This window comes from Eublepharis macularius, chromosome 1 (assembly GCF_028583425.1).
Source record: "Eublepharis macularius isolate TG4126 chromosome 1, MPM_Emac_v1.0, whole genome shotgun sequence".
Classification (NCBI taxonomy): domain Eukaryota; kingdom Metazoa; phylum Chordata; class Lepidosauria; order Squamata; family Eublepharidae; genus Eublepharis; species Eublepharis macularius.
In genome coordinates this window covers 119440810-119456892 of record NC_072790.1, presented here as the reverse complement: position 1 = coordinate 119456892, position 16083 = coordinate 119440810, and positions in this window count along the sequence as shown.

The following is a 16083-nucleotide window of genomic DNA, read 5'->3' as shown; positions in this document are numbered from 1 at the left end:
TTACAGTGTGAAATGGGTATGGATGTCCACTACATGGGGCTCCTTTGAGAGTTTATTACAGTAGTTGTTCAGTATGTAAGGCCAACCAATTGGCTGGCGGCAAGGGGGGGGGGTGGTTCTGGTGAATGTTCATGGCCCTTTTTAGATTCTCTGAATGGGATAAAAAAATTAGTTTTTTAATTAAAACATTTATACCCACTTTCGTTGTTGGGTCAAGGCAGTTTATAAGTATCTATTAAAATTACTTTTTAAAACCAAATAAACCTCCCAAACATTTCCCTAAAGGTGCCTTCTGTTCCTACCCACCAAAATATGCAAAGAGGGTGAGATGACAGTACTATGCACACAGTGTACAACTATGTACACACACTTGGACCTACATGGTTCAGTGTCACCAAGAACCCTGCTTCTAACCTCTAACTGGTATGCAGGCTAGTTTTCCATTGCTCTTTTCTGCAGGTTAATTCCATAAGGTATCTATTGTGTACTGAGCCTGGAGCTCAGAATGATTGCAGCCCAGAGTGATTTCAGCCAAAACGATGCTCTTTATTGTAAGCCAGACCAGACAGACAACAGCAGACACTACTCACTAGACACACACACAACAAGCTGAACAGAAGCCCTCATTATATACACAGAAACCCCGCCCCAATAATAGCCAGCAACCAATAAGAACACGTATTTTAGAATGTCATCATTTGTATAAACTATATACAATGTAGTGTGCAGACAGGCCACTGATTGGTCTTTATTTGAGAGGACCAATTGGCTGCTGCCCCCGGAAAGTGACCAATGAAGATGTATATGAATGTACCCAATGAGGGTTAAGTGCAGGCAATGTAACCAATGAGAATGAAGTGTGTTAGGAACCTTGACATAACCTGAAGCTAACAGTGCATAACATTCAATACAGTAATTATCTTAGAGGCCTTGTTTGGCTTAACAGCCCAATACACAACAGTATCCATTTTGTTTGGCACAGCTATCCCTTAGCTCTCCTTATGAAGAGCTAGGATAAACAAAATGCAAAATAGTCTGATCTGGAGATTACAACTGGTTCAAAATGCAGCTGCCATAGTGGAGCGCATATAACACCTGTATTGCACCAGCTGCGTTGGTTGCCAGTGGAGTACCAGATCAGGTTCAAGATTCTGGTATTAACCTATAAAGCCCTATGCGGACTGGGACCAGTGTATCTGCGGGACCACCTCTCCTCATATGTGCACCAAAGGACACTCCAATCGGGAGAGAAATATCTATTGGTGGTCCCTGGCCCCAGGGAGGCCTGCCTGGCCTCAACCAGAGCCAGGGCGTTTTCGATCCTGGGTCCAGCCTGGTGGAATTCTCTGTCCATTGAGACCAGGGCCCGGCAGGATTTGTTATAATTTCTCCAGACCTGTAAGACAGAGATGTTCCACCAGGCATATAGTTGAGGATGGGCTTGGCCTCTGCCGGCCGATAAAATGCAGAAGAATGTAAGATCTGAACCCTCCCTACTAAGGTTGTCCACCACCTTGCTTTCTTGAGTAGCATTTACTGATTGCTGCCATCTGGCTATTATGCTATTGAATATTGTATGATTTAATGTTTTTAAATTTTCTATGGTCTTATATTGTATACATTAATTTTAATATGTTTTAAATTGTTGTAATCTGCCCTGAGCCCTTTGTGGGGAGGGCAGAATAAAAATCCAAAGTAAATAAATAAATAAATAAATGGTGGATTCCGGGTAAGTACAAGTATCCTGAGCAGAATTACTCCCTTCTAAATTTGATAAAGTCTGTGGAGGAGTTAGAAAGGTTTAATTATGCTTAAGATTGCACTGTTATATTCTTAGTCAGGAGGAACTTATTTTGCTCTAAGCTTTGTTTCAACAGTTTAAACTCTTAGATATAATGATTACACTTTGGTTATCTGTTGTCTGTTTTCTGCATGTATTCTATATTGGCCTATTTTGCGCAGGTGATCTCCGCTGCTTTTGACCCTGTGCCTCTTTGGGATTTCTTCTGAATTCTGGACACTTAACTCTCCCTTCAGATTTCAATGCTGCGTTTCAAGGGTTCTCTTCCAAATTTTCTGCCTGAAGGGGGAGTTAAGCTTCCGGAATTTGGAAGAAAACTCAAGGAAGTACGGGGCCAAAAGCGGCAAAAATCGCCCATGCAAAAAAGGCCTTCTACAAAGTCTAAGCATTTGTTTCTCTATCTTATGTTCTAATTGATGCTTGAAATAGCTATGGATCATAGTTTAATATGAACTGTGATTAAATGGAACTCAGCTGCTATTACTCTTCTTTTCTGTCAATGAACATTCCCACTTGTTTATAGTGAACCAGTCCTTTGGAGCATCTAGCTCAGTATTATGTCCTCTGACTTGTAGTGGCTGTCTAGGATCTCAGGGAAAGAAATACCTTTCCCATCAACTGCTTAGCTAGAGATGTCAAGGAACATTCTGCATGCAAAGCACATGCCATGTCACCTTCGCATGGTCCTTCTGACTGGGAAAAAAACTTGCTAGCTAGGTAGGCTTGCCTTTTAATTGACTTATCAAATTTAGATACATTTACATATTACTGAACCCTTAGAGTACAAAGATTTGTGCACATACTCATCAGCAAAATCCTTTGGAGACTTCTACTTCCTGAACTGCCCTGGGAAAAGGCAAAAGTATTATTCATTTGTAATGAAAGAGAAAGAAAGGAAATCCCTTCTCACTGCAATAGCGCTGGTCAAGTTTATCTCTCAGTTCAACTGTCTTATCTTCCAGGCATCATCTGGCAACACTTGCTGCTTTTCCTGGCCGAGGATGATTACTGAAGCGAATGACCCGGCTTTTTCCAGGGGATATAAGGAAAATTCCCTAAAATACCAGTATTTACCATTTTTACTGTATATGATTCTTAACTTTTTGCTGAGGAGTATCCATGAGGGAAATCGTTGAAACAATAAAATATAAAATATGATATATAGTACATATACTAGCCTTCTTCAAATGGCTATTGCCATTTTATAATATCCCAAATTTGGAAATGTATAAAACAATCTGTCAGCCAGATAACCAAACCCAGCTCCCTTCCCCTTTATTCATTTAACATTTTTTCGTAAGCGTCTATAAATGCTTGGAAAGAATAAGAAATTGTCAACAGTTTAATGCCTAGAGTGCTTAATTCAATTCATTTTAGAATAAACTTCCTGATTAGATTTTCCAAAGTGCTCATATATATACATGACAAGATACGCAGAAGGGGAGTGGAATGAGTGAACTGGTCTGCCGCTACCAACATGCATTCCTTTGAAACTTGGATTGTTTGAATCCTTAGAGATTTTCTTGCTATTTCGTAAATTCTTATTCTTGTTTCTTTACTTTTGTTTCCTGGAACCACTTGGAAATGTTCTTAGATCTCTGTAACAAATGGAACTATGACCCCAATCCCATGCAGTAAAAAGTTTTTAAAATATTTTTGTATTGGATCTGGTTTCTTAGTACTAAACCTGTTCTTTGACCATTGAACTGATTAGCCTTAGGATTTTTCTGTGCCTACCTAGGCATTTAAATGCTGAATTGTGTTCACAAATGCGGGAGTAAGTTGAGTTAGTCTTTAAAGATCCATTGAACTTCTGTTTTATAACACAGAATCAGTGATCTTCACATCTACACCGGTATGTCAGTCCCTCTGCTGTTTGCTGCTAGCCCCAATGAACAAATAGGACAATGTGGGGGTGGCACAACAGCTGCTATTCAAAAATAGCAATGGTAGCATTAATGCCATGTGGCAGTTGCTACCTCTTCCACTTCCTGTTTGATATGGCTATTGCTGTGGGAAAGCAGTCATCTGGAAGTATACTTAGAACTTATGTTTAGCTATGGCTTAAATGTACAAAAACAGGAGGTGTGTATGGATCTTTCTTGATGAAGAAGGAAATCACCAGCAGAACCACAAAGGGAACTGAGAGGAAAGTGTAACTGGGAAAGTCAATGTTTATTGCTGTCACCTCTTTCTCTGACAGCTATTAGACATGTATCCTATCACTCCTGAAAGGGCCATGGCGAGAGATCTATCAGACTTTTTAACTGACAGCAATCAAGGCAGTGGTAGAATGCAGCCAATCAGGACTGATTTTATGCACAAATGAGCAGGATGGATGAAATCAATTGAATACATCAAGAATGGTCAAGAAATAAAGCATTTTTAGAGCTTACTCAAGAAGAAAAGACCTTGACAACATATGCTGACTTGTTTTTTTATAGGATTTTGCCATAACTGAATAATACATCTTAAAGGTTGATCTCATAGTCCCATAATGTTGGCAGTAGTTTGCCAGGGTTAATATAACCTCTTTTCTGTATTGGTTCTATGGGGCTAAATTAGGAATCAAACTGGGAAGACTCATGTAAATTAAGAAATTCCTTTAAATCAAAACCTTTCAATAGTCAGACCAATACAAGTAGATTTTCACAACCAAACACATAGGTACAACAAAGAACAGAAACTTGCAGCCAGTAATGTTTTTAAGTTAAGCGAAGTAGTTGTCTCATGGCACTGTTTTAGGGTCCACCAAGTGCCCAAATCCTTTGCTATAGTCCTCTTATTATGGAAACAAACTGAAATCCAATTTTCAGTCTTCATCTTAAGAATTACAGCCCTTATTCAAGGTGATAAAAGTGCATAAAATTTTACCTAGCTCCCCAGCAACCAGCCTCTTCTTTAGCTGCCTGACTGCAGATACAGTCTCCGCCATACTGGGCTAAACTATCTAGCTCACAGGGGTTACGCTAACACTTCTTATGACTTTAGGATCCTATGCTCCCTTCTCAGCAAAGTCAAAAGCACTATAGATATGGAACTGAAAGCTAATGAAGCAACATTGAAAGTCACTTCCACAGCATTCCAAGAAACTCCATTGCCACCCACCAATCACAATGTTGCTTGTCGCTAATGCCCCACATTAATGCTAAACGGAAAGCAGCAGTCAATAAATACTAGGATAGTGGGGTGGATCTTACCCATCCTCCCACTCCGCTGAGTAAAGTTTTAGTCTTTCCTCCAACCTAAGGAAACTTCTTCCAACTTAAGTGAAGATCAGCTATAATTCTAGAAGAATGCTTGGGCCCACCTGGAGACTGGCAACCTTAACCACACCAGCACTAAGCAAAGGGTGGCTTCCATGTTGGGGGATGGCAGCCATAGCTTCTACAAGCTATGAAATAACACAATGAATTTGTTCCAGAATGGGTGCAAGAAAAAAACTCACAAGAAAATGTCTCCAAAATGGGCACAAAGATAAAAATTAGTTATCTTTTGAACAATTTTTCGTTTGCTGAACAAAATTATCATTCACTACCATTTTGTATGTTTATAGGAAAGCTATATTAGGAAATACTAGTTTTGCTTTACAGCACTTGAGAGTTATCACCTACTAACAGGGCGCATAAAGCTGAACCTCCCAAACTAATTTTGCAGCTTCTGTATCCAGTGGAATTATTCTTTATTTTTACTGGTAAATATGAAGAAAATGAGGATATATTGGTAAATGTGAGGAAAACATATAAATAGTACTTTCACATTTAGCTTGGGGGAGCAAGTCAACGCATCAGGCACTAAGAGATGAGGGTGTTTGTTACAGGAGACATGATGGGCTATCCTGTTCATACTGTCTCTCTCTCACTCACTCACACTCACACACACACACGCACACATCACAGGGAGCTTTCTGATCTTCCAAGACCTTTTGCTTTATCTTGACACGGAATCAATATGAAGGTTTGTTGTTTCTCAATAATTTATGGTTACCAACTGCAAGCTGGTGCCTAGAGTTTCCCCAGAATTACCACTGATCTTCAGACTACAGAGATTAGTTCCCCTGGAAGAAACAGCAAATCATCAGATGGAGACTATTGTATCATATCTCCACGGAGCCCCCTCCTTTCCCTAAACACCATCCTCCAGAGGCACAGCCTCCAAATCTCTAGGAATTCCCCCAATCAGAGATGGCAACCCGAAATATTATCCCTAAATATTATATTGCCACTGAACTAGCTGCCGCGTCACAGTGACCTTGTTGTTGCAAACTCTATTATTCTTTATTTGTGCAGTTCCAGACTGTCTCCCTTACAAATATCAATTATATAGAGTCATATGACATAGTTTTATGAATGTTGCCTGTGGGATCATCACAATGGGACCTGAATCCTTCTCCTGGGCAGACTGTCACTTGTGAGCTATGCAGGCAAACAGCCTAACCACTGAACTATGGTGATCTGTTCCGGAGGAACCATGAGTGTGCTGTCTGGTATCTTGTGTGCATGTGAATGTAGGAGGGAAGAATGGCAGCTTTGGAGGGTAGATTCTATGGAATCACAGCCCTGCAGAGCTCCCTCCCCTTTCCAAACTCTGCCCTACCCAGACCCCATTCCCAAATCTCTAGGCTTCGCAGGTAATTAGCCAACAAGACTTCTCCTAGTGGCTTTAATAGCCAATTTTTCCCTGGGACAGACTCTCTTTCCATTAGGGTTGCCAACAACTTTATGAGACAAAATATGACCAGTAGCATTATTTAACACCAGCAGTATCATCCTCTGTGTCAGCCTTCTTTGTTGCTTTGCTGCCTTCAGCAATTGTTGCCAGTATTGGGTTGCACCCTTGATATGCTAGGAAGAAGAAACAAAACGTGGAAACCATCCGTGTGTGTCCATTAGCACTCAGAGCATTAAAGATAAAAAAAGAAACTTAGATAGCTACACGTCATTCTACTGTAAGACAAAAAATCTCAGTTTATGGTAGCTTGTTACAGCACTATAGCAACATTAAAGTTTTTTTTTTAAGTGGGTAGTGCCAGAAAAAATAGCAGCAGCTCAGGAAATAAAGGAGGTGGCTAGGAAGGGTGTGTGGAAGTGGTTAGATGTAGGTAGGACCTTTCCAAGAACAGCTAAATGTACAGACTTCACACACACAAAAAGAAGTATGTTCAGGGCTTTTTTTCAGCAGGAACGCGGGGGAACGGAGTTCCGGCACCTCTTAAAAATGGTCACATGGCCGGTGGTCCCGCCCCCCCGATCTCCAGACAGAAGGGAGTTTAGATTGCCCTCCGTGCCGCTGAGCGGTGTGGAGGACAATCTAAACTCCCCTCTGTCTGGAGATCAGGGGGCGGGGCCACCAGCCATGTGACCATTTTCTCTGAGGGCAATTTAAACTTTAAAAAACTTCCCCTTGTTCCAGCTCACCCAAAGTGACATCATTGTGTGGTCTTGAGTTCCACCACTGAGTCCCACCACCTCTTTTCCCAGAAAAAAAGCCCTGGGTATGTTCATTCCAGAAACATTGGCACAAGGAGAGGGGCCATGGCTCAGTGGTAGAGTAGCTGCTTGTCATGCGGAAGGTCTCAGGTTCAGTCCCTGGCCTCTCCATTTGAAAGGACCAGGCAACGATGTGAAAGACCGCTGCTTGAAGTCCTGGAAACCCTCTGCCAGATTTAGTGGACAATTCTGTCTGTGATGGACTGATGAGGCAGCTTCATGTGTTCAAAGATGATCTGAAAAAAATCAGGGAAAAGTTGGGAGAAAATTAGCAGAGCGGCAACTGGCAGACAATACTTGATGTAAAGATGGGGAAAAACTGATACAATTAAGAAGCAAAGCTGCAGCAAAAACTCAGTGCAGAAATGCTCAAAATATTTTTGTCAGTTGCTATGAATTGGGTTATTAATGTGTGTGTATATGGGGGGGAGACATGGCTGGGAGGAGTAATTTTACACATGAGAAGCCAGTCGAATAACTAGAGAGGTTTCAAAGATTGCACTGTGCATTTAACTCAGGGGTCCCCTCCCTCACCTTTGTTGATATTTGGGCTAATTGTCAAAGCCAACAATTCTGCTTTCAGATATGGCTGGAGCTCCAAATGGGGCTGAAGCAATATATATGTCATTGTCATTGACATATATATGTCCCTGTCATCTATATGTATAGAGTCAAAAGAATTTGATAATGAAGTAACCCTGACATTAAAAAGTGTATCCAATCTAATTCACTCCTTTGCTCACTTCAGAGATAGAAGAGGATCATCAACTACTAAAGTTTTCCTCATAGAAAATAACTGGGAGATGTGCAAACTCTAACTAAAGCCTTTCTTTTACCTATCCTCTGCTTCCTCCCACCCCAGCTTAAAGGGTAATGAATGGTTGATTGTGTTCAAGAAGACACTTTTCCTCCAGATATCAAACTCTTTGTCATGTCTGTGAATCAGATATCGTTTAGGAGCCATTTCTGGATAGTTTTCCTTTGTCCTGTGCTAATCCCATGATGACAATTGTCACATAAGGATTGATAATGATTTAAACAATTTGAACACTGTGTCCTTTCTTAACAGGTGCATGCAACAGAAATGAGCTTCACTGGGACCATAAAGGAAGATAAGACTGTGTGTTTTTGCTGTTGCACTGAACGATCCCTGCAAGTGGTAACTGCCTAGCAAAATTCTCAGTCCACTAAAGGAGGTAGCTATCACTTCTTGTGTGTGTATGTTCACATGTACGTGTGTGTCAAAAGGACTATTACTTGGCTGAAGAAATCTTGTTTGAGGTTTAATCAATTAATTTGCATACATTTTAATATTAATAGAGTATTTCTGAAGAATAAAAACTTTTTGTTTTCAGGTAATACTCAACAGGCATAACATTAAGAGGCATTAACATTATGTGAGAGAAGGACACAGCTGATTCTGTATAAAGGCAGAAAAACTTGCAGGTTTGCAGAAAAGGCTTCAGTTAAAAAAATTAGAAGGTAAAAGAAATGTGAAAACCTTTTAAATGCTGATATTTACAGAAATTATCTTAAGAGATCTCAGCAGCTATTTTGGATCACCTAGGCAACTGTTGTTGGCTATGTGATCCAAAACGGCTTCTGCAGTGCACTTTGAAACTGAAGGTAAGATGGGGGGAGAAGGTATGGGCAGAGGGACAAGCAGGAAGAGGTGAGTGAAGAAAAAGCAGAGGGGAGAAGAAAAGAAAAATAAATAAAGGGAGAAATAGGAGTTGGAAGGAGGGAAAGAAGCACGGAAAGGGGAGAAGTTGTAAAGGAGAAGAAAGGACTAGCTGAAGATATGGGAAATAGATAATAGATTCTTAGATAGAAATATATTTTTGCATTGGGATATTCCCTATTTATTGTTGGAAATTACTATTTATTATTACTTTTTATTATTGTATTTTGCACTTGAACACAGTACACTTATATAAAAATTATATAAAATTATTTATATACAATAGTTGCTATATATTTCCCCCTAGACCTTGGGTTTCTATTTTGGTTACAGGTTTTTGTTCAGGGTGGCTTTGTTGTGTTAGGCCACTCATAGGCTGGTAACACTCATAGGAGAGACTTTGGGGACTGTGAGGGAGAGGGAAAACAAAGAGGTGTGTAAGATGCTGCAGTCATCCAGGACTAACTTTATTTAGGAGAAATGAATAAAGGAACACAAGGTCTAATGGAGTCCTACATAGCAGATTCTCTAGCCAGCTTACTCAAAAACATGAGTAAAACCTGGGCTGAAACTGCTCCATATTCTAGTGCCCTGGAACATGAAATAGACTATTGAATATTACAAGGTCCAGTGAAGGGTGGAGAAATACCACCTACAAGTTCCTTTTTTTTTTTTAAATAATTTTTTTATTTTTCAGTATACAAAACACTACACAAGACTATCACAAGGGACGGGAAAAGATGGAGAAAAGGGAAAGGGGCGGGGAGAATAGGAAAAAAAGGGGAGGATAACCTACAATCAACACTACACTTCAATGTTTTCCTTTCATACTGCCATAATAAAAAAAAAAGCTCAATAAGATAATGATGGAGTGGTTAATCATACAGAATACACATTCCAAATTCTAATTAAACTTTCCTCCCCCTTCTGGGTCCGGGACGCAATTCTCTCTGAGCAGCCGCAACTGCGGTGCTCGTCTCCTCCCCCCCCCCTCAGACTTCTCCCTTTCTTCCTGCTTGGTGCACTGGAATTCCGGGTTTTTCTCCTCAAAATCCCTTAGTTGATCTTCTGATAATATCTTATAGGCTTGATCTTTATGTCCAAACCATATTCCTTCCGGAAGTAACCATTTGTACTTTATTCCGCGGTCCCTCAGAAGAGCTACGAACTTTTTGTACTTAAAACGTCTTTTCCGGACTAGAAATGGAACGTCCTTCAAAATCTTGACTTTATTGCCCATAAAGTCCAAATCCGCATTGTATGAGTTATATAGGATAGTATCCCGAATCTTTTTAAATGAAAAGTCAATGATGATCTCACGAGGCAGCTGTCGCTTTATTGCATATTTTGAAGAAGCCCGACGGACCTCCAAAATGGCGCTTTTGACCTCTTCTTTAGTTGTCCTCGCGGGTGTCGCCAGTAGTTCCGAGACCAAACCCCACAGATCCTCATTTTCCTCCTCTTTCACGTTTTGGAGGCGCAAAATTGTCTGCGTTCGTTCCACCTGTAGCCCGATCAGCTGGTTCTCCACCAACTTGAGCTCTTTTTTCGTAGCCTTCACAAGTGACGCACTTTCCAGAGCAGACTTCTCTGCCCCCCCCCGCTGCTTCCTTAATGGTTTTCACTTCGCTTTCAATTAAGCCCACCCTTTGATCAGTTTCGTTCAGCTTGTCAACAAAGGGTTTTATGGCTTCCACCACCGCCCTGCGCACCAATTCTTCGAGCGACTCTCCCTTCTGCAAGGTAGCCGAGATTGACTTACCCAGAGCGGGACTTTGCTTCTTTGCAGCCATTTTAGGGGGGGGGGGGGCGCCAGCCAAATTCTGGAACTCACCGAAGGGGAAGAGCGAGTCTTCTTCAGATCCACCGCTCCTTCACAAACGCTTGTAAAACAGAAGGGATTCGCTTGTTTACAGGCTTCCGCCTGTTTCTTTTATTTGCCGTTTCTCGTTGCCCGGCGGCACTCAAGGAGCCGCGCACCTCTGCCGGCCTCCATAGGGACAAACGGGCAATTCCCCCCCCCGCATAGATTTCGGGGGGTTCTTCCCGCAGCGTCCCGGACCCTGCCTCCCTAACTGGGAGTCCTGGGGGCTAATCCTTGCAGATCAGCCGCCCGGTCAGGGGGCTCGGGTGCTTCCTCCCGGACCCGCGGAGAGGAGCGTCCGACATGGCTGAGAAAACGAAACTGAATCCACCACCTACAAGTTCCTTACAGGTTCAAAGATGGTTCCCGCAATGTACATTTTTGCAGGTAACAATTTTTTTAGATCTGCTGATCAGTTAATTTGGAGCACTTTTTAAACCAATTAAAAAGCTTTATCTGATTAATCATTGAAATGTTGCAGCCTAATACATACATACACATGTGCTTGAAAGCAGAGGTTGCTACCTATGTGTCTACTAAACTGAGACCTTTACTGTGACACTCATTATTTGCAGATGTCTTCTGTAGTGGCATTAGTTAAATATATAATAGGCAAGCTGTCTTCTCCACTAGAACAGTACACTTTTTCTAGAGGGGAATGCCAGACTTGGGTAACTATCAACACAACCCTAAACAGAGTTACTCTAGTCTAAGCCCATTGATTTCAATGGGTTTAGACTGGAGTAAGTGTGCATAGGATTGCATCATAAGATATGAGCGGTTGACTGTTTCCTGAAAAGGAAGTCACCAGCACATTTAGTAACGGGGAGGGGAAGGGGGAGGAAGAGAGGAGAGAATGTCTAAAATGAACCTCAAATGTTCTTATGGCAAATTTGAATTGCGCAAAAGAACAATTTTAAGCAGAAAATTCATAAGAAACTTAAGCCAACTCAGGCTTCTTTCTTTCCTATGTTTGTTTTATAGCTGTTGAAACTAGGAATCTTTGCTCTAGTAAGATTTTTTTAGCAAATGTTCCTCTAAACTGACTTTGAGGCTGAGCCTACATATTTGACATCCTCTTTCCTGAAGATCAGTTCCAAATGACACTTTGTATCCTTTTCAGCTCCTTTAATTTTTGTTCTGAGTGTCTTTTGCTGCACAATCCAATGCAAATTTTCCCCGAAGTTCCAGGAATCCAGTCAAGGTTGTTGTCATTTAGAGAGAGCATGGGCATTGCCACTCCCTTTTTTATAACACGCAATTTGCCACATTGTAATAAACAATTAAAAGGGACTGAGTATGAAGGACAAAGGCAGAACAATGCAACTTGTCATTTGGTTTGTGTCGATAACACTAGCATAAATTTTACAGGTAATCACAAGGAATGCTTTAGTGAACTTTGGTCTCGAACAAATGCAAACCGAAATTTGTTGAAATCTGAAATACTCCCCTATGTTTAGTAACACTTACTCCCAAGTAATCATGAATAGAATTATAGCCTTAGGCTCAAAATACACATGAAACATGAGTACTTTTTGTTGATTTTTTTTTTACAAAACGCAGTCATGCGAGCTGCATTCTTATTTATTTTATTAAACCAGTAGCATTTACATATAAAAGTAAAGCAACAATAAATAAATAAAAAACATCAACACTTTGATTCAGTAAACAACTTCTCGATACAGCACTCACATTGCACAACCCAGACTTCAAATCCCGCAAGATGGGGGGTGGCAAGTTATTGAGTGGGCAATAAAATCGGGGGGGGGGGAATGTGACTCCAACTTCAGCAGGAGGCCAGCTAGAGAATTTGTCTGCCTCAACCACCATAAACCTCATGGAACATCTCCGTCTTACAGGCCCAGTGGAATGATGACAAGTCCCACTAGGCCCTGGTCTCCACAGACAGAGAGTTCTACCAGGCTGGTGCCAGAGCCGAAAAATACCCTGGCTCTGATTGAGGCAAGGTGAACATCCTTGGGGCCAAGGACCACCAGAAGATGTTTATCTGCTGAATGGAGCACCCTCCCAGGAACATATGGGAAGAGGCAGTCCTGCTGATATGTCAGTTCCAGTCTGCTACGGGCCTTAAAGGTTAGAACCAAAACTTTGAACCTGATTCGTAATTCCACTGGGAGCCAGTGCAGCTGGCATAAAACAGGTGCTTTGTGCAACTAGAACGGGGTCCCCATAAGGATCCATGCAGCTGCATTCTGGACCAGTTGCAACTTCCAGATCAGGCTCAAAGGTAGCCCAGCATGCAGTGAGTTACAGTAATCCAATCTTGAGGTTACTGTTCCCTAGATCAGTGCTGCTAGGTCATGGGTTGAAAGGAAAGTGACAAGTTGCCTGGGCGGTCAAAGGTAGAAAAATGCGGACCTGGCAACTGCTGTTACTTGGGCCTCCGTTGATAAGGAAGCATCCAGGACTACGCCCAGGCTCCTCACCATTGGTACAGGCACAAGTGATGCTCCATTGAGGGCCAGGAGCTGAATTCCCGAACCCAGCAGCCCACAGCCCAGGTGCAGGATCTCTGTCTGCATGGGATTCAGTTTCAGTTGACTCTGTTTTAACCACCCAGTCACAGGCTCTAAGGTCCTGGCCAGATTGTATGGAGTAGAGTCTGATCGGCTGCCCATGAACTGATAAGTTGGGTGTCATCAGCATCAGGGCTCATTTGGAGCCGGAACACACAGGAACAGCGTTCTGGTAGATCGGAAAAGAAGTCACGTGGGTTTTGGCCCTGCCCACGTGATTTCTTTTCCTCCGAGTGCAAGTGGGGCTGGACTTCAAAGAAACAGTAAGCTGCTTGGATTCATTCTGCTCTGCTCCTTTACTTTCATTTGTGACTGGGGTGAGGAGGGGAGGGAGAGATAAAAAATGAGTGAATGAGTGCAAGGCGAGTGGTGCTGAGCTCCAAAGGAACAGTAAGCTGCTTGGATTCATTCTGCTCTCCTCCTTTACTTTCATTTGTGACTCGGGGGGGGGGGCAGAGAGGGAGGGAGAGAGAAAATGAATGAATGAGTGGAAGGCAAGTGGTGCTGAGCTCCAAAGGAACGCAAGCTGTTTGGATTCATTCTGCTCTGCTCCTTTACTTTCATTTGTGACTGGGGTGAGGAGGGGAGGGAGAGAGAAAAAATGAGTGAATGAGTGCAAGGCGAGTGGTGCTGAGCTCCAAAGGAACAGTAAGCTGCTTGGATTCATTCTGCTCTCCTCCTTTACTTTCATTTGTGACTCAGGGGGGGGGGGGCAGAGAGAGAGAGAGAGAGAAAATGAATGAATGAGTGGAAGGCAAGTGGTGCTGAGCTCCAAAGGAATGCAAGCTGTTTGGATTCATTCTGCTCTGCTCCTTTACTTTCATTTGTGACTGGGGGGGGGGGGGTGGAGAGAGAGAGAGAGAAAATGAGTGAATGAGTGCAAGCCGAGTGGGGCAGGGCTCCAAAGGAACGTAAGCTTCTTGGAATTCATGCTGCTTTATTTTCATTTGTGACTTGTAAGAGAGAGTGACTGCGAGGGTGCAAGCAGGGCTGGCTCTCCACAGGAGGGTAAGCTGCTTTGAGTTCATTCTGCTTTAAGGAAATACCTGGAGATTTTTGCGGAAAGGGGCCTGAGGGGTGGATGTTGCCTTCTGACACACTTCCGGTGATGGCAGGGTGTGTGGCATATGCTAATAAGGTATGCTAATGAGTTCCTGCAGTTCTTTTTCTAGGAAATGACCCCTGATCAGCATACTGATAGCAACTCAAACCGAAACTTCACAGCAGCTGGGCAAGGGGATGCATAAACAACATTGGGGAATGTATCACCCCCCTGGGGGATGCTGCATACCAACAGATGACATTGTGACAGCTACTCCCCAAGCATCACCCTCTGTCCCCAACCTTGGAGAAAAGAGACTAGCGATTGTAAGGTGATACCATGTATCCCTACATTCTATGAAGGAATGTTCCTCTTAAACTTTCCATCTAGTATTTTCAAAAGAGTAGCTGTGTTAATCTGTGGTAGCAAGTGTTGCTTATGTTGAAATAAATTTGATTAGTCTTAAAAGGTGCCATTTCATTTCTGTTCTATTTTCCTATCTAGTGTGTTTTCTGTTAAATAATATCTGTCCTACTGCTTCTTACCCTCTCAAGAGAAAGACAATAGTACAACTATTCCTCCTTCCCTCCCCACTGAGAGCCTAGCTACAAGTGACGCCTGACATGAGTTAGACATGTGTCAGTTTCACTCAGTTTTTGATGGGAACTGTAGGTGTCCTTGCAGCTTGGCTCTCCATTTAATTTGAAGTTTACAGAGTGGCAGTCTATGGGAGGGAGAACATGCAGTTGGGAGGGGAGTGCAGGTGTTGGGTTCTTGCTGGGTGCACCCCTCCCCTCCGCTGGGTGGGGGGTTCAGGGCCCCTCTGCTGCCCCCTCCCTCCCTGCAAAGCAGACAGAGTGGGTTGGAGCATCGTTGAATCACACACCCCGCTCACACAGCCCCCTGCAGAGCGACGCAGCATGTGCACCCGGGCCAGCATGGTGGCGGGCCAGAGTGTTGCTGCCTTCCCCCCCCTGCTCACCCAGCCCCCGCCCAAAGCCACGCCGTGCCGACTGGCAGGGCCCATGTGAGCAGCAGCCAGGCCAAGCCACGTCCCGGAGCTGCATCACCCGGCGAGGGCCAGGCAAGCTCAGGGGAAGAGGAAGTGATGCTCTGGCCTGCCACTGCATCACTCTGCAAGGCCCGGGCCCAGGTGGGGGAGGCGGCGACGTTCCAGCCCGCTCTGGTTGAGCAGGCACACCTGTGTGCTGCAGTGGCCAGGATGGGCTGGAGTGTCACCTACCTCCCCCGCCCGGTCTCTGCAGTGTAGCATGGTGTGGTGGCTGCTGGGCCACAGCCTGAGGCCACGGCATGCTGTGGAGGCCAGGCCTGGAGTTGCACCGCCCAGTCAGCATGGCGCAGCTTTGGGCAGGGGCTGGGCGAGCTGGCAGCGACACTCCGTCCCACCACTGCACTGGCCCAGGCACACATGCCGCATCACTCTGCCCAAGTATACCTCAAGGTGCTGACTCATGTGGCTAAGAGCCCACAAGAATGTCAGTCAAAGCTGAGATTTTATCCCACCAAATATAACTTGGGATGGGCTGGTCATGCTAACTACCTCCCTGCTCCCACTCACACTCACACCTTGAGCCACAAGGAAAGGTGAGATATAAATACTGAAATAATTTTTGACTGGCAAGCCAAATGCCTCATCTCCTTGCTGTAT